The sequence below is a fragment of the Oryctolagus cuniculus genome, chromosome 1 (genome assembly GCF_964237555.1).
Source record: "Oryctolagus cuniculus chromosome 1, mOryCun1.1, whole genome shotgun sequence".
Taxonomy (NCBI): domain Eukaryota; kingdom Metazoa; phylum Chordata; class Mammalia; order Lagomorpha; family Leporidae; genus Oryctolagus; species Oryctolagus cuniculus.
The window spans coordinates 148456891-148475360 of NC_091432.1; the positions used below are offsets into that span (position 1 = coordinate 148456891).

At 41.6% G+C, this 18470-nt stretch overlaps 1 protein-coding gene across 5 annotated transcripts in view; it reads right to left on the reverse strand.

Annotated features, from left to right (window-relative positions):
* The window catches only part of LOC100355171 (uncharacterized), a 191559-nt gene that overhangs the window by 108371 nt on the left and 64718 nt on the right, over positions 1-18470 (reverse strand). The gene's annotated exons all lie outside the window — the stretch shown is intronic.

Genomic DNA, 18470 nt, shown 5'->3' on the forward strand with positions numbered 1-18470 from the left:
GCACCTGGGCCATCCTCCACTGCACTCCCTGGCCACAGCAGAGAGCTGGCCTGGAAGAGGGGCAACCGGGACAGAATCCGGCGCCCCGACCGGGACTAGAACCCGGTGTGCCGGCGCCGCTAGGCGGAGGATTAGCCTATTGAGCCACGGCGCCGGCCCTACTCCTGTCATATTATTAATAAATTGGTTCTGAAGAAATTGCCCAAGAGAATTTCCTAAAGTGAATGCCCTGGTCTTTCATGATGTTTGGTAGTTTCTACTTCAAGTCTACATGGCTTATCTACTACTGTAGATATGGACTGTCCTACATATGGCCTCAGATCCAGTGTCAACCTCAGCCAAGACTGCTTGGCTCACCATTCATTTTAAGGCTTACCATTGAGATACCATCTCAGACCTGGTTTACGGTGACAAATATTAAAGGACTGGATTTCTGAATGACTCTGTGGACAACCCGATCAGGTAACCCCAAATTATGCCACCTATTTTAAAAGAAGATTTATTTTTTTGAAAGGCAGAACATCAGAGAGACAGTTGAGACAGGGAGGGGTTAGGTAGGGGAAGACAGCTTCCATTATCTGGTTCATTTCTCAGATGGCTACAACAGCCAGGTCTCAGCCTGGCTGAAGCCAAGAGCTCCATCTGGGTCACCTACATGGGTGACAGGGGCCCAAGTGTTTGAACCATCTTCATCTGCTTTTGCCTGCACAATAGTAGGAAGCAGGATTATAAGAGGAGCAGCTGAGACTTGAATAGGTGCTCAAATATGGGAAGCCAGTGTCACAAATAATCCGTTGCACCACAACACGCATCCCTAAGGTTGCTACTTTCTTAAGAAGTTGCGCTGGGGGCTGCATTGTGGCATTGTGGGTAATACTAATGCCTGCAAAGCTGGCATCCCATAGGGGCGCTGGTTCAAATCCTGGCTGCTCCACTTCCAATCCAGCTCCCTGCTAATGCATCTGGGAAAGCAGCAGAGTACCCACAAAGTGCCTGGGCACTTGCACAGAGGTGGGAGACCTGGAACAAACTCCTGGCTTCAGCCTGGTCTCACACCTGGCCTTTGCAGCATTTTGGGAGTGAACCAGTAGATGGAAAACCTCTCCCTCTCTGTCTCTGTAACTCTGCCTTTCAAATAAGTTAAATAAATCCTTTAAAAAAAAAAAAGCTGCTCTGACCTTAATTTTCCAATACTATCCCTGTTCAGTTAACTGGACTCTTGCCAACTCCCCCACATCCAAACAAGTTACCTCACTGAGTCTGCTACTTCCCCAGTTGTCTCTCACTATGCCAATTCTGCTTTCTGACATAGGCCCTGATACACATGGGAAGAATCCCTGCATGGAAATTTAATCAAGTTCTGTTTTTGCAGGCAATAGATTCAAATTCTGACTGATTCCCACAGAAAAGTAATTTATAAAGGATAGTGGAACTTGATGGAAGAAAAGGAAAAGCTGGAAAACCAGGCTCAGTAAATGGGCAAGAATAAAAAAAAGAGACATTGGCTAGGGCCAAAGCCAAGCCATGCCCAGCCTTTTTGGTACAGACACTGTATTGCCACTGTTGAATACTAGGCCTCACGGTTGGAATTACTATCTCAGCACTGTTCATCAGGTGCAGCCCCTCTCTGCTGCTACCATTACAGGCATCCCCATGTGGATTCTCTATTGTGTGTGCTTCTTTACACAAACAGCTTCTGCACCAAATTCTAAAAGGGGCCAGTTTGACTGTCTCATTCCCAGCCACAAGCCAGTGTTCTAACTGCCAGAAAGCCTAAGAGAGTTTCTGACTTTTGCAGCTTCTACAGCAGATACTAAAAAAAAAAAATAAAAATAAAAATAAAAAAAAAATAATCAAGTATGTGACCAATTGTCCACAATGCCTTAAAAGATGCATCCATTCTGAAGAGGACATCCATTTCAATATAGTTAAGTTTAAACTGGAATTTTTACATTTTGGAAGACTTACCAAAAAATGTTCATAGAGGTTAAACCTTTAGTCTCAGCAATTTCACTTCTTAGAGTCTGTAATTCGGATATAATACGAAACAGACTTAGATTGTTTTTTCAAAAGTATTGTTATTGGGGCAGGTGTTCAGTGCATTGGTTAAGTTGCAACAGAGACACCCCCATTTCATATAAAGGTGCTTGGTTTGAGTTCTGGTGCTGCCTTTGATCCAGGTTCCTGCTGATAGGTACCCCGGGAGGCAGCAGGCCCAAATACTTGGACCCCTGCCACCCAAGTGGGATACTCAGGTAGAATTCTGGGTTCCTGGCTTCTCTCTGGCCCAGCTCTTCCTGTTTTGGACATTTGAGGAGTGAACAAGTAGGTGAAAGATTTCTGTCTGTCCCTATGTCTCTCTCATTGTCTTTCTGCCTTTCTAACAAAGTAAAAATAAACAAATAAAAAATAAAATAAAGCAGTTATTGCATTATTACCTACAGTCATGCGTCACTTATTGACATGCTTTGAGAAATGCATTGTTATGCAATTTTATCACTGTGCAAACACAATAGAGTGCAGTTAGGTTAACCCAGATAGTACAGTCTACTACATACCTAAGCTATATTATAACTTTATGACACCACAGTGGTATGTGAACTCCGTTGTTGACTGTGTACGTGACTGTATTGCAAACAAGTGGAAAAAACCTAAATGTTCAACAGAAAATGAATGTAAAAGTACAGTAATTCATTTAATGGCATATTATTCAGCCATTAAAAATATTATATAATGTTGGCAACACAGTGCATGTTTTGGTTTTAAATTTGAAAGCAAATCTTTCTACTTTGAATTTTTGGTAACTTGACCCCTACCAGTTCTGAGAACAAAGTTGAGAACTGCCATTTTTTCTTTTTTACATTATTGAGAACAAAATAATCTTAAATGTACATATCATTTATTGATATTGATATTTCTGTTGGGTAGCTATGTGACACACAATATTGGTTTCATTAATTCCTACATGACTGGAAATCACTAATCAAGTAAATGAAAAAAAGAACTATAAGCAAAAACCCCAATCCACTGTAGGAAGTAGGTTACTTTAGGTGAATTTATAGGTAACCTTATAGGTAACCTGTGTATGTGCTAACGGAGGTGGAAGGAACCTTTACAAAGCCTGTTGAAACTTAGGGACTGTGCTTGGGGAGAGCATCCTAACAGGATGACCCCAGTGGGTTCATGGGAACAATTGTTTTGCCCCCTAAGACCCTGGTTAAAAAAACCCAGTGAACAGAAAGTGCTAGGCCATGCTGGCTGATGGTAAGGCTGTAGGAGGTAGCCATTGACAGTGTTCAGTCAAAGCAAGAAGAGGAGGGTAAAGTCTGGGAGCTTCCTGGAGGCTGAACTGTCCCTGTGGTGGGACAAGCTTTTGTGCAAGAGGTGCAGGTCTTAAGACTAGCCTTTCATGTTTGGATTCCACGTTCAATAAATAACCTGGTAACAACCTGGTTTTCTATGTAGCCGCCTCTCATAAGAAAATGCACTGTTCATCCTGACATGGGTATTTCAGTCTGCATGGTAAAAGTCCTACATCTACTGCAAAATAATAAACTGGTTGATTTATAAAAAAAAAAAAACTTAATGTTCAACAAAAATGAATGCAAAATTATAATATATTCATTTAAGAGCATATTATTCAGCCACTAAAAATAACAATTATGGGGCTGGCATTGTGCTATAGTGGGTTAAGCTACCATCTGCAATGATGGCATTCTATATTGGCACTGCTTCAGGTCCTGGCTCCCCCACTTCCAATTCAGCTTCCTGCTAATGTGCCTGGGAAAGCAGCTGATGGCCCAAGTACAAGGGTCCCTGCCACCTACATGGGAGACCAGATAGAATTCCAGGCTTCTGGCTTAGGCCTGGCCCAGCCCCACCTGTTGTGGTCTTTTGGGGAGTGAACCAGAGGATGGAAGATCCCTTTCTCTATCTCTCCCTCTCTCTCTGCAAATCTCTTTTTCAAATAAATATTTTAAAAATTGCATAATTTTAGAAACAAAATATAAAATCACCTATAATAAAAGTAGAATTATATACAGAGTGATCTCCACCATGTGAAAACACTCACGGACTGGTAGACAAACAGAAGCAGATAAATATATCAGAAGGTAGCTATGTTTACAATAGATGGAAACTAGTTGCTATTTTGTTATTTCTATTTTGCATTTTCCTGATTTTTATTAAAGATATTGACTGACTATTTTTTATGTATTTTTAAGAGAATACTGTAATCAATACACAATTATTCTTAAGTGCTGAAACTTAACTGAAAAGTGATCACTGTTAAATATAAGAGTGGGAATGAGAGAGGGAATAGATGTGCAATTCGGGACATGCTCAAGCTGACTTACCTCAAACGGTAGAGTTAGAAACATACCAGGGGATTCCAATTCAATCCTATCAAGGTGGCATGTACCAATGCCATCTCACTAGTCCCAGTGATCAATTTCTGTTCACAATTGATCATAATGATAGGACTAAGAACCAAAGGGATCACATAAACAAGACTAGTGTCTGCAAATACTAGCTGATAGAATCAAAAAGGGAGAGAACGATCCAACATGGGAAGTGAGATACACAGCAGACCCATAGAATGGCAGATGTCCTAAACAGCACTCTGGCCTCAGAATCAGCCCTTAAGGCATGCGGATCCGGCTGAAAAGCCCATGAGAGTATTTCAGGCATGGAAAGCCAAGACACTCTGGGAAAAAAAAAAAAAAAAAAAAAAAAAAAACACCTAAATGAAAGATCTCCATGAGTGAGATCCCAGTGGAAAGAACGGGTCATCACCAATGGAACAGAATTGAAACACCAGAAATCAACCCAAACATCTACAGCCAACTTATATTTGATCAAGGATCTAAAACTAATTCCTGGAGCAAGGACAGTCTATTCAATAAATGGTGCTGGGAAAACTGGATTTCCACGTGCAGAAGCATGAAGCAAGACCCCTACCTTACACCTTACACAAAAATCCACTCAACGTGGATTAAAGACCTAAATCTACGTCCTGACACCATTAAGTTATTAGAGAACATTGGAGAAACCCTTCAAGATATTGGCACAGGCAAAGAATTTCTGGAAAAGACCCGGGAGGCACAGACAGTCAAAGCCAAAATCAACTATTGGGATTGCATCAAATTGAGAAGTTTCTGTACTGCAAAAGAAACAGTCAGGAGAGTGAAGAGACAACCGACAGAATGGGAAAACATATTTGCAAACTATGCAACAGATAAAGGGTTAATAACCAGAATCTACAAAGAGATCAAGAAACTCCACAAAAACAAAACCAACAACCCACTTAAGAGATGGGCCAAGGACTTCAATAGACATTTTTCAAAAGAGGAAATCCAAATGGCCAACAGGCACATGAAAAAATGTTCAAGGTCACTAGCAATCAGGGAAATGCAAATCAAAACCACAATGAGGTTTCACCTCACCCCGGTTAGAATGGCTCACATACAGAAATCTACCAACAACAGATGCTGGCGAGGATGTGGGGAAAAAGGGACACTAACCCACTGTTGGTGGGAATGCAAACTGGTCAAGCCACTATGGAAATCAGTCTGGAGATTCCTCAGAAACCTGAATATAACCCTACCGTTCGACCCAGCCATCCCACTCCTTGGAATTTACCCAAAGGAGTTTAAATTGATAAACAAAAAAGCGGTCTGCACCCTAATGTTTATTGCAGCACAATTCACAATAGCCAAGACCTGGAACCAACCTAAATGCCCATCAACGGTAGACTGGATAAAGAAATTATGGGATATGTATTCTTTAGAGTACTATACCGCAGTAAGAAACAACGAAATCCAGTCATTTGCAACAAAATGGAGGAATCTGGAACACATCATGCTGAGTGAAGTAAGCCAGTCCCAAAGGGACAAATACCATATGTTCTCCCTGATCGGTGACAACTGACTGAACACCAAAGAGGAAACCTCCTGAAGTGAAATGGACACTATGAGAAATGGTGACTTGATCAGCATAGCCCTGACTGCTAATGGACAACTTAATACATTATCCCTCATAGTATTTTTTTTTTGTCTGTTCTACTTAATATGACTGGTTTAATTCTGTAATTATCACACAGTTATTCTTAAGTGTTGAAAATTAACTGAAATGTGATCCCTGTTAAACATAAGAGTGGGAATAAGAGAGGGAAGAGATGTATAATTTGGGGCATGCTCGGGCTGACTTGCCCCAATTGGTAGAGTTGGAAACATACCAGGGGATTCCAATTCAATCCCATCAAGGTGGCATGTGCCAATGCCATCTCACTACTGCAAGTGATCAATTTCAGTTCACAATTGATCATAATGAAAGGACTAAGAGTCAAAGGGAGCACATAAACAAGTCTAGTATCTGCTAACACCAACCGATAGAATAAATAAAGGGGAGAGTGATCCAACATGGGAAGTGAGATACTCAGCAGACTCATAGAATGGCGGATGTCCTAAATAGCACTCTGGCCTCAGAATCAGCCCTAAAGGCACTCGGGTCTGGCTGAAAAGCCCATGAGGGTGTTTCGGGCATGGAAAGCCAAGACACTCTGGCAAAAAGATCTCTGTGAGTGAGATCCCAGTGGAAAGAACAGGTCTTCAAAGAGGGAGGTGCCTTTCTCTGAAGGGAGGAGAGAACCTCCACTTTGACTATGACCGTGTCTAAACAAGATAAGAGTCGGAGAACTCAAGGGGCTTCCATAGCCTTGGAAACTCATAACTGGTGCATAGGGAGATTGCTGATGCCATAGACAGGAGTGTCAATTGGTAAAGTCAACAACAGGAGTCACTGTGCACTTACTCCTCATGTAGGATCTCTGTCCTTAACGTGCTGTACACTGAGGCTTGATGCTATAACAAGTACTCAAACAGTATATTTCACTTTGTGTTTCTATGGGGGTGCAAACGACTGAAATCTTTACTTAATGTACACTAAACTGATCTTCTGTAAAAAAAAAAAAAAAAAAAAAAAAAAAGAAAGAAATTATCAATTCCCAACTTGACTCTCACTGGGATTAAACATGACAATAGGTCTGATCTGATTTCATCAGCATTTAAAAAAAATCATCTATTATTTTTCACTTTGTGTTTCTGTGTGGGAGCAAACTGTTGAAATACTTACTTAAGGTATACTAGGCTGATCTTCTGTATATTGAGATAATCGAAAATGAATCTTGATGTGAATGGAAGGGGAGAGGGAGTGGGAAAGGGGAGGGTTGTGGGTGGGAGGGACGGTATGGGGGGGAAGCCATTGTAACACATGAGTCGTACTTTGGAAATTTATATTCATTAAATAAAAGATTAAAAAAAAAATAAAAATAAAAGTAATGAGAAAAAAAAAAAAAAAAAGAAAGAAGTTGGGGGAGAAGGTGTCTCCAAATGAAAAGACAGTGAAATATTACACACTTAGTGAAAATTTTTACTATTATTTGGCTAACCTGAAGAAATAGAATCATTTAAACTATGGGTTTATCTTGCAAATTTGAAGAACAAAAGCAAATAATACTCCATTAGAATATGATGGGTCAGAAAATATAATTATGAAAGCTACAATGAAACAAGGGACATTAACATGAATATCAATTTATTTGCACTGTTGTTTGAGAGAAAAGTATTTCACTTGTTTTAAAGAGTTTTCTATTGTTATTTAAATTTAATCTTTTAGAATATTTTGTCAATCTAGTTGTGGTCTGTAAGAGATCTTCTCAAATTTCAGAACGATGGCAAAGACCTCCTCTACACCCAACTGCAACTGTATGAAGACATAATGCATTTCCAAATGTTAATACTTCAGAGCATCTTTTTTAAACTTTTATTTAATAAATATAAATTTCCAAAGTAAAAAAAAAAAAAAAAAAAAAAAAAAAAAGAACGGGTCATCAAAGAAGGAGGTACCTTTCTCTGAAGGGAGGAGAGAACTTCCACTATGACCATGGCCTTGTCTAAATATGATCAGAGTTGGTGAACTCAGGGGGCTTCCATAGCCTTGGCAGCTCTTGACAAGAGCCTAGGGTGATTACTGATGCCATAAACAAGAGTGTCAATTTGTTAAGTCAACAACAGGAGTCACTGTGTACTTACTCCTCATGTAGGATCTTTGTCCTTAGTGTGCTGTACATTGAGATTTAATGCTATAACTAGTACTCAAACAGTATTTTTCACTTTATGTTTCTGTGTGGGAGCAAACTGTTGAAATCTTTACTTAATGTATGCTAAACTGATCTTCTGTATATAAAGAGAATCGAAAATGAATCTTGATGTGAATGGAAGAGGAGAGGGAGTGGGAAAGGTGAGGGTTGCGGGTGGGAGGGACGTTATGGGGGGGAAGCCATTGTAATCCATAAGCTGTACTTTGGAAATTTATATTCATTAAATAAAAGTTAAAAAAAAAAGATGTTTCATTTCTTACAGTCACTCCTAATACAACAGTGTACAAGTTAGCTTTGTCTAGATTTTAAAATGACTAAGGGACAAACAGTTAAAATATAATAACATGGTAATCACTGATGTCATAAATAAGAGTGTTAATTGTTAAATGAACAACAGAAGTCACTGTGTACTTACTCCCCATGTAGGACCTCTGTCATTAATAAGTTTACTGTACTATTAGAATTAACTGCAAAACTTGTTCTCAAACTGTAATTTATATGTTGTGTGTGTGGGGGGGGTGAAAACTGTTGAAATCTTTTGACTTAGCATAGAGTTGGTCCTCTGTATATAAACTAAAAATGAACCATAATGAACCATAATGGAATCGGAGAGGAAGTAGGAGGTGGGATGGGAGTGGGGGTAGGAGGGTAGGTATGGGGGAAAGAACCACTGTATTCCTAAAGTTGTACCTATGAAAAGTGTACTAATTAAATAAAAGCTTTAAAAAAATAATGACACACATAATTCTAAAAGTATTATGGACAAATGGGTTTAACTGAGTACATATTACATGGTAGTAGGAGATTATTTTTAGAGAAGAATGCCAAAGTATTAATTTGAACAGGTACAATATCTATAATTTCTTAAAGTCAGCAAAAAATAAATGTGAAGGAAATACAGGGAATATAAAGGAGACACAAATAAAATATTCAAAATGACTGAAAGTAAACAGATGGAAAGAGGAAATGATGGAAGAAGGGATGCAGATTTTAACCAGAAGAAAGAATGGTGGGGCTGATGTTACGGCACAGCAGGTTAAGCTGACTCGTGACACTCTTCTCATATTGGAGTACCAGGTCCAGTCCTGGCTGCTCTGTTTCAGACCCAGATCCCTGTTGATGCACCTGGCAGGGCAGTGCAAGATGGACCAAGTACTTGGGCTCTGACAATCAGATGGGATACCTGGACGGAATTCCTGGCTCCTGGCTTTGGCCTGGCCAAACCCTGGCTGTTGCAGCCATTTGGGGAGTGAAACCATCAGTTGGAAGAGCTCTCCCTGTCTCCTCCTACCCACAACCCCATCTCTGCCCTTTAAATAAATAAATGTCTTTTTAAAAAGAAAGAATAGTATATCTATATTATCAAATCGGGTTTAAGGCATAAATCTCTGCTAGAGGAAAACAGGAACACTTCATTTTGAGGAAAAGGTTACACATGTTAGACTATATAAAGATTTGACATTTATATTAAATCTAATAACCTAGCCTCAAAGTATATATAGCAGAAACTGAATAATGTAATGAAGTCATATTTTTAATGATAGATTTCAATAAACTGTTCAGTAGGCGACAGAATAAGCAAATACTCAAAACAATCAAAAAGTAAACAAATCAATAAAAGTACAGAAGAGCTGAACAGGATTCACAAACTTGGCACTACTGATAAAAGCAACATGCCCACTAACACCTACAGAAAACTTTTCCTTTCCTTTTTTCTAAAAAAAAAAAATTATTTATTTATACATTATTTGAAGGGCAGAGTCACAGAGATACAGGGAGAGGTAGAGAGAGAGAGACAGAGAGATCTTCCATCAGTTGATTCACTCTGCAAATGGCTACAACAACCAGGGCTGGGCCAGACTGAAGCCAGGAGCTTTCTCCAGGTCTCCCATATGAGTGCTGGAGCCCAAGTATTTGGGCCATCTTCTTCTGCTTTCTCAGGTGCATTAACAGGGAGCTGGATCAGAAGTGGAGCAGCTGGACTTGAACCTATATATGATACTGGTGCTGTGGATGGTGGCTCAACCCACTGTGCCACAGTGTCAACCTCAAAACTTTTCCTTTTTAAACACACTTGGAGCACTGACAAAATGGACATACACTGGACAATAAAGCAAGTCTCAGCTTCTTTAGAGTGACTGAAACCACACAGAATCTTTCCTGGACATTGCAGAATTATGCTAAACCTTCACTAATAATAGAAATAGAGATACCATTAACTGAATTAGTCTGGTTCTTGATACTATAATGGAATACCTCGGGCAAGTTATTTTGAAAAGGAAAGAAGGCCGGCGCCGTGGCTCACTAGGCTAATCCTCCGCCTAGCGGCGCCGGCACACCGGGTTCTAGTCCCGGTCGGGGCGCCGGATTCTGTCCCGGTTGCCCCTCTTCCAGGCCAGCCCTCTGCTGTGGCCAGGGAGTGCAGTGGAGGATGGCCCAGGTGCTTGGGCCCTGCACCCCATGGGAGACCAGGAAAAGCACCTGGCTCCTGGCTCCTGCCATCGGATCAGCGCGGTGCGCCGGCCGCGGCAGCCATTGGAGGGTGAACCAACGGCAAAGGAAGACCTTTCTCTCTGTCTCTCTCTCACTGTCCACTCTGCCTGTCAAAAAAAAAAAAAAAAAAAGAAAAGAAAAGAAAAGGAAAGAAGCTTATTTTGGTTCATGGTTCTGGAGGTGCAGGGTCTATGGGCCACATCTGGGAATGGCTTTCACAATAACAGAGCCCCAAGGTGCACAGAGCATCACAAGCAAGAGACAGGGAGTGTGTGCATGTGTGTGTCCCTCTGCTTTTTTTTTAAGATTTATTTTTTATTTCTTTGAAAGGCAGAGTTACCGAGGGAGAGAGGGAGAGACAGAAACATAGATCTTTCATCCATTGGTTAAGTTCCCAAATGGCCACAATGGCCAGGGGTGGGCCCGGCCAAAGCCAGGAGCTTCTTCCATGCCTTTCATGTGGCTGCCTGGGCCCAAGGACTTGGGCCACCTTCTGCTGCTTTCCCAAGCACATCAGCAGGGAGTTGGATCAGAAGTGGAGCAGCTGAGAATTGAACCGGCATCCATATGGGATGCTGGTACTGAAGGCAGAGGTTGAACCTGTGGTGCCACAACACTGTCCCCTTCTTCTGTTTTAAACATCACCAGGATTCAATTGCAGGGTCCACTCTTATCTAATCCCCAACACTTCCCAAAGACCCCACCACTTCTACACATTGACATTGAATTAAGTTTCTACTCTCTTAATATCTCAATTAAATTAAATTGAATTTCAACACTTGAAAACTTGGAAGACTCTCAAACTATGTACAAATGATGGTGATTAGTAAAAAGGTCATTAGAAAACTCATTCAAATACTTGGAAATTAAGCAATACATTTCCAAGTATCATGTGGTACAAGAAATAAATCATAAAAGAAATCAGAAAATACCTAGAATGGAATGATAAGGAATAAGGCATCCCTTCTAATATGCTTTTAAAATTTGGTTTTATCTTAGGTTTATTTATTTATTTATTTAAAATAGCAGAGAGATAGACAGGAAGAACACACACACACACACACTCTTCCATCTACTGGTCCACTCTCCAAGTGGAGAGAGAGAGAGAGAGAGAGAGAGAGAGAGAGAGAGGTCTTCCATCCACTGGTTCACTCCCCAGATGGCTACAATGACTGGAGCTGTTCTGATCTGAAGCCAGGAGCCAGGAGCTTCTTCCAGGTCTCCCACGTGGATGCAGGGGTCCAAGGACTTGGGCCATCTTCTACTGCCTTCCCAGGCCATAGCAGAGAGCTGGACTGGAAGTAGAGCAGCTGGGTCTCAAACTGGCACCCATGAGGGATGTTGGCACCACAGGCGGTGGCTTTACCCACTATGCCACAGCGCCTGCCCCCTCTAATATGTTTTAAACAACATTATCAGTTTATTAAACTGAAAAGAGTTTTTATATGAAACTGTAATACTTTTCTTATGCAAAAAGGAGCTATAACCGTTTCCAGTTTTGGTACAGGGCTCATGTCTCAGCTGGCAGCCACAGTCTTCACAGCCCCTGTGGTTTCTGTAGGTCTTCAGACCCACACAGATGGCCACAGCTGTGGCAACCCACAAATCCAGTAATGACCTTATATGGGCAAGTGAACAGCCCTTGAAGATGAGTGCATTGTACAGCTGCAATGCCAACTTCTGGAGCCTATACTACTTCTGGGCAGGGAGCAGTTTGCTAGCACGGACATCTCTGTCCCTGTGAAGGGGCTGGCTTCAGGGCCCAGATGTACATGATCTGTCAATGCATCTCCAAAACCCTGGTGGTCTATACCAGAGAGATGTGGACAAGAACTCCAGGAAGATGATCAAAGATATCAGGGCCGGCACTGTAGCACAGCCAGTAAAGCTGCCACCTGCAGTGCTGGCATCCCATATGGGTGCCGGTTCAAGTCCCAGCTGCTCTACTTCTGATCCAGCTCTCTGCTATGGCCTGGGAAAGCAGTGGAAGATGGCCCAGGTCCTTGGGCCTCTGCACCCACGTGGGAGACCCAGAGGAAGCTCAGGGCTCCTGGCTTCGGATCTGTGTAGCTCTGGCCGTTGTGGCCAATTGGGGAGTGAATCAGTGGATCGAAGACCTCTCTCTGTGTGCCTCTTTCTCTCTCTGTGTAACTCTGACTTCCAAATAAATAAATAAATCTTAAAAAAAATAAAAAATATCCTCAAATAAGATCTGATGTTGCTTGTAGGTGGTACTCCCACCCTGCAAATCCCTAAAACTCAGTGTCCTGGTGTCCCTGCTCACTACCAGAAATCCTACCAATAAAAACCCACCACAGAATAAAGGTATACTTTATAATAAACAGTGGGTATAGGATTTCAAGGGCTCTGAGCGAGTAGCGAGGAAGTGGGGGGCGAAGGCTGATCAACTCGTGCTGACTTGTAGGAGAAATAAGTTCTGGCATTCTGCTGGACAACAGGGTGGCTATAGATAATGATAGTGTACTGTATATTTCAAAAAATCCTACAGCAAAGGATTTAACAATAACAATAAATGTTTGACATAGACATGATTACTCTGATTTGAACAATATGTCTTTGTATATAGAAACATAACCAAAATTATTTACAATTTTTGTTTGTAAATTAAATTTTTTTAAAGGGCTACACATGTCTAGGAAAAAAATATCAAGGTCAGGTTTGAGAAATATCAATTCTAACTCCTCAAAATACAAGGGCCATTCTTGGGGTGAGTCTTTCATTTATCCAACACTAAATAATTTGAGCAAAAAATTATTCCAAATAAGAGGTTCAAATGCATTTTTAATATGCATGTGATGGTATTAATTAGGCTTATTATCCAGTACTTCTGTTAGAGCAAGGATGAAGAAATAACTAAAGCTTTTTGGCTGATTTACAGCACACGACAGGACAGGAAATCACCCAAAGCAGATCAGACATGACAGATGGGAGCTCCAAGTCTGAAATGGACTCCCAGGGCTTTCCCCAGGCCTTCTGGAGAGCAGAAGGGATGAGTTCCATTGGTCGGGAATTAGAAAGGAAACGCTTGGTGTCTGTTCCAAACTGCACATATTCAGCAAAGTGAGTTTATTCTGATTATTCTGTGTCCTTGGGCTAAGTATTAGGCATATCTGATCTCTGTGAAAAAGGGTGCATATCAAACATGATAATGAATTGTGGATGTGCTTTGTAAACTGCACAGGGCTGCATAAATGGTAATGATTATTGTGTCATCATACTGTCCCAGCTGAACACTTATTGAGGTCACAGCATAAGCACAAACACACTTGGAAGGCTTCTGAAGTAACCAACTAGAAAATGAATATTCCTGTCTTCTTTTTTTTTTTTTTTTTTTTTTTTTTTTTTTTTTTTGACAGGCAGAGTGGACAGTGAGAGAGAGAGACAGAGAGAAAGGCCTTCCTTTGCCATTGGTTCACCCTCCAATGGCTGCCATGGCTGGCGCACCGCGCTGATCCGATGGCAGGAGCCATCCTGGTCTCCCATGGGGTGCAGGGCCCAAGCACTAGGGCCATCCTCCACTGCACTCCCTGGCCACAGCAGAGAGCTGGCCTGGAAGAGGGGCAACCAGGACAGAATCTGGCGCCCCGACCGGGACTAGAACCCGGAGTGCCGGCGCTGCAAGGCGGAGGATTAGCCTAGTGAGCCGCGGCGCTGGCCTATTCCTCTCTTCTAAACAATACCACTTCCCTGTCCTTTTTCAAGATTTTTCTTTTTCTTTTTACAAATAACCTTGTAACAAGAATAACAGTTATGATGTGTTGAGCATATAATAAGAGGAAGACTGTTCTTTTTTATTTCTTTTCATCTACTTGGAAGACAGAGTGACAGAGACAGAGTTAGACACACAGAGAGATCTTCCATCTGCTGAGTCACTCTGGAAATGGACCAGGTAGAAGCCAGGAGCCCAGACCTCCATGTGGGTCTCCCACATAGGTGAGAGTGGCCTAAGCACTTGACGGAGCCATCTTCTGCTGCCTCCCAGGAATGCTTTAACAGGAATCTGGATCAAAAGTGGAGTGGTTTGGATTTGAACTAGCATTCTGATATGGGATGTGGGCACGGCAAGTCATGTTTTAACCCACTACATCACAATGCACACCCCAGACTCTGATCTTTGTACTCTATGCATCTTATGACTAATCTTCAATTCACAACCACCCTTCAAGGTAGACTTTTCAAACTTCTTGGATGAGGACACTGGACACCATAACAGTTGACATTTAACTCAGAAGTGGAGGTGGGGGGACTGCAAGGATGAGGGGCAGTAGGAGAGTTTCCCTTTCAAAAAACACTAGGGCATGGAGCCAAGGGACATGCACACACATTTCACAGACGTTCTCACAGCTGACTCTGCCTTCTCTGATCTTTTGTGGAGAAGTCTACCGGGTTAATTAATTTGGTAATGCTGCCAGTGAGTACAGACCTGTCATTTAGACCTGCTGGCAAAACTCATGCTTTTTTCTGCTTTTCTCACCATATTTCAATGATGTATTATGCAATATGAATTCAAACATCTTTCTTAAACACAAATAGTATATGATCTTTGTAAAAAACTTAAAATAGCACAAATTTGTCCATAAAATATTTTTGTCAAAAGCATCTAACATGAATCTATTCAAACTTCCAGAATAAGTTAAACACAGAAAAGAACCATTAGACAAATACAGAATTCTGGACATTCTATAAAACAATGCACCGGGACCCCTTGCAAAGTAAATGCCATTCAAAAAGAAAAAAGGTAGAAGAATAATTCTCTGTAAAGATAAGACTATAGAGGCCTAAGAATCAAATGTAGCATATAAAGCATGAGGGTTGAACCGAGATTTGGGGGGCAATAAAATACATTGGGATAATTAAGAAAATTTAAATATGGAATAGATGATATATGATTGTTGCTGTTTTATTTTTTAAGATTTATTTTATTTATTTGAAAGGCAGAGTGATAACGAGAGGGACACACACACACACACACACAGGGAAAGAAAGAATCTTCCGTCTGATGGTTCACTCCCCAAATGGCCACAATAGCTGGGCCAGGGCTGGGCCAGGAGCCTGGAACTCCATCCAGGTCTTCCATGTGGGTACAAGGGCCCAAGCACTTGGACCATCTTCTGCTGCTTTGAAAAGTGCACTAGAGGGGCCGGTGCCATGGCATAGCAGGTAAAGCCATTGCCTGCAGTGCCAACACCCGATATGAATGCTGGTTTGAGTCTCAGCTGCTCCACTTCTGATCCAACTCTTTACTATGCCTGGGAAAGCAGTGGAAGATAGCCCAAGTGCTTGGGGCCCTGTACCCTTGTGGGAGACCTGGAAGAAGCTCCTGGCTCCTGGCTTCAGATCAGCACAGCTCTGGCAGTTGCAGCCATCTGGGAAGTAAAGCAGCAGATGGGAGACCTCTCTCTCTCTCTGCCTCTGCTTCTCAAAAAAAAAAAAAAAAAAAGTGTACTAGCAGGGAGTCGGAGTGGAACAGCGGAGACTCTAATCCATGCTTCCATATGGGATACCAAGATAGCAGGGGGCTATAACCCCACTGGTGCTACATCACAAGCCCCTGCTGCTAATTTTTTGTCACCTAGGTTAGATGTGATAATAATAAAGAGCCAAAAGATGTATGTTAAACTATTTACGGATGAAGTATGGTGTCTATAATTCAAATGGTTAAAAAAACAAAACGTGGTTGTGGGTGAGAGGAAGCAGGAACATAACCAAGAAATGTTAACAAGTGGTGAACTGAAGGGACAAAGATAGATGCTCATGTTATTATTCTTTCAGCTTTTCTGGATGCTTGACAATCCCTGAAATAAAATATTCAGGAACAACAAAAAAAGACATAGATAATTTAAAAGACAATAGGTGTCGCAAATGCAGGACTGAGGTGCTCCTGTATCTAGGGGGCCTAGGCATACAGCCTGGCTCATGGAAGATGCTACAAATAATTGCTGAAATGAGTGAGATAGGGAAAAGAAAAGATGGGGAGGGAGTAAATAAAGCAGGCAGGAACAAAGGAAGAGGGAACAAAGGCCCAGGAGCCAGACCAAGGGAAGACCCTCACCCAGCATCCTCCATGACATTTTTCACCACACATACATATCCATTTTTCAGAGTGCTCTACTTGGAGAATCACCAGGTATTATAACCAAAAGTGTGCTGAAGCCCAACAGGCAAGGTAAGGTCATGGTGTGTCATTGACAAAGCTATGGCCCTTTGTCCCATGGCCCAGGCTCTTTTCCTCTCACTATACTGTCTTGCTTCCATTTTTAGAAAAACCCTGAATCTACCTTATTGCAATTTAAATGCAAACTCCAAAAAAGTCATGCTTAGTTACCAAAGGCTTTCATTTTACAGAAAGTAAAATTTTGCCCAGCATAGCAGTTTTGATGGCCTGTCAAGCCTGTCAGAATCAGATTCCTTAAAGGACAAAAAAGTAAACACTAAATGTCACAATGTGTGCTAGGATCCTCAATATCTATTATGATATTTAATTCTTCCAACAGCCCTATGAGACTGACACTGTATTTACAAAGTCTATTCCTCTGGTCTGTCTCTATGGTTAGAATGTAGAAAATTTTAAGATAGAAAGGAGAGAAAGAAAAGGACAACAAACACCTGGATTAATTCTATGAACTCTGAATCACTCCCTGGGTCTTCCCTAGTAATCTTGGAAAAGGATGTCTCTCCCTGATGGTGTCTGTCCCAGGGACTCAATAACTGCTTCTTGATGGGACAGAATATGCATAGAATCCTATGATGATTAAAGCTAATAAGAAATGGGAAAACTCTTATGTCGAAATTTTAAAAATTATTTTTTTACAGTAATATATCCAATGACAAATTATTTGGTATGGAAAAAAGTGAAAAATAACAGCCATGACTATACACGGGAGAACTGGTTCTAAGACCCCGTGCATACCAAAATCTGCAGGTACTCAAGTCCATTATATAAAATAGCATGGTATTTGCATAGAACTTTTGCATATCCTCCCATATTCTTTTTTTTTTTTTAAAGATTTTCTTTATTTATTTGAGAGGTAGAGTTACAGACAGTGAGAGGGAGAAACAGAGAGAAAGGTCCTCCTTGCCCAAATGGCCACAAAGGCCGAGCTGCACCGATCTGAAGCCAGGAGCCAGGAGCTTCTTCTTCTCTCCCATGCGGGTGCAGGGGCCCAAGTACTTGGGCCATCTTCTACTGCTATCCCAGGCAATAGCACAGAGCCGGATTGGAAGAGGAGCAGCTGGGACTAGAACTGGCGCCCATATGGGATGCTGGCGCTGCAGGTGGAGGATTAACCTACTGCACCCCAGTGCTGGCCCCCTCCCAAATTCTTTAAATCAACTCTCCTCTATTTACAATACCTATTACAATGTAAATGCTGTGTGAATTGTTACATTACATTGTTCAGGGAATAATGACAAGAAAAAAAAGTCTGTACCTGTTCAGCACAGATATTTTGTTCTGTTTTGCTTTTAGTATTTTCAATCTGAGGTTAGTTGAATCTACAAATATAGAATCCATAGACTAGGGATGGGGCAGGGCTGTATTTCCTTCAAACAAGAGCAAAAAATTCTGCTCTTCAAAATAAGAAAAACGGAAATAAAATAACAAAAGATAAAAGTGATGGTAAGGCCTGCGCCGTGGCTCACTAGGCTAATATTCCGCCTAGCGGTGCTGGCACACCGGGTTCTAGTCCCGGTCGGGGTGTCGGATTCTGTCCCGGTTGCCCCTCTTCCAGGCCAGCTCTCTGCTGTGGCCAGGGAGTGCAGTGGAGGATGGCCCAATTGCTTGGGCCCTGCACCCGCA